Here is an 877-nt window from a genome sequence, read left to right as displayed (position 1 = left end):
TTAATCATACGTTAAAACAAAGGTTACTGGAACAAAAAGTTTATTTAATTTCGCCAAATTAAACAACGCACATCTATACCTGCCCACACATCGTGCAATGCAATACAACAACAGACACAGTCCAAAACTATCAGTCACCACAACATTAAGCAACATCAGCAGAGAGCGCCGAGATAAGATTCACGCTTATTATATTTGGCAAACAAGGAATTCATTCTGTGAGTGCTTGTTATTTTCACAATCAATAGTAAAAACGTCAGTAGGTATATCTATTACTCTGTGTGTGTGTGTGTGTGTGTGTGTGTGTGTATGTGTAGGACTGTGTGTGTGTGTGTGTGTGTGTGTGTATCAGTTTGTGTGTGTGTGTCAGTTGGGGAGGGGGGCGAGGCCGGGGTGAGGGGTGGGGGGCTATGTATGTGCATGCATGCATGTGTCGCTGCATTCGTATGTGTATGTTCATGGGCGTGTTACGTATTGGTGCGCATACATATATCAACATACGTTTGTCTCTGTGTGGTGGGGGTGGGTCGGGAGGGGGGTGGGGGGTTGGGGAGAGAGTGGGGGAACGCGTTTATGTGTCCATGTCTTTGTGTCCCTGTATGTGTCCGTGTCTGTGTGTCTGTGTACGTGTACGTACGTGTGTGTGTCTGTGTACGTGTACGTACGTGTTTGTGTCGGGGGGTGGGGGTTCGGGGAGGTTGCACATAGTTTGTAGGGGGAGGCGGAGTGGGAGGGGGGACGTGTGCGTGCATCTGTGTAGTGTTTCCGTGTCTGTGCGTCTGTGTTTGTGTCCGTGTCCTTGTACGTGTGCGTGTCGGTATGTATGTGTCCGAGTGTCTGTGTGCGTGTGTGTCAGTGCACATTATTTGTCCCCTTC

The 877-nt window shown here is 48.6% G+C and overlaps 1 protein-coding gene across 2 annotated transcripts in view; it reads right to left on the bottom strand.

Moving 5' to 3' along the window:
- Positions 1-651: 651 nt before the first annotated feature.
- The window catches only part of LOC143285886 (acyloxyacyl hydrolase-like), a 23,905-nt gene continuing 23,679 nt past the window's right edge, over positions 652-877 (bottom strand). For both annotated transcript variants that reach the window (XM_076593329.1, XM_076593330.1), the window contains exon 19: positions 652-877. This exon is cut by the window's right edge and continues 295 nt beyond it. The gene's annotated coding sequence lies outside the window, so the exon portion shown is untranslated.

Source organism: Babylonia areolata, chromosome 9 (genome assembly GCF_041734735.1).
Source record: "Babylonia areolata isolate BAREFJ2019XMU chromosome 9, ASM4173473v1, whole genome shotgun sequence".
Lineage (NCBI taxonomy): Eukaryota > Metazoa > Mollusca > Gastropoda > Neogastropoda > Buccinidae > Babylonia > Babylonia areolata.
The sequence above is the reverse complement of the archived record's forward strand: the minus strand, read 5'-3'. Positions and strand labels throughout refer to the sequence as shown.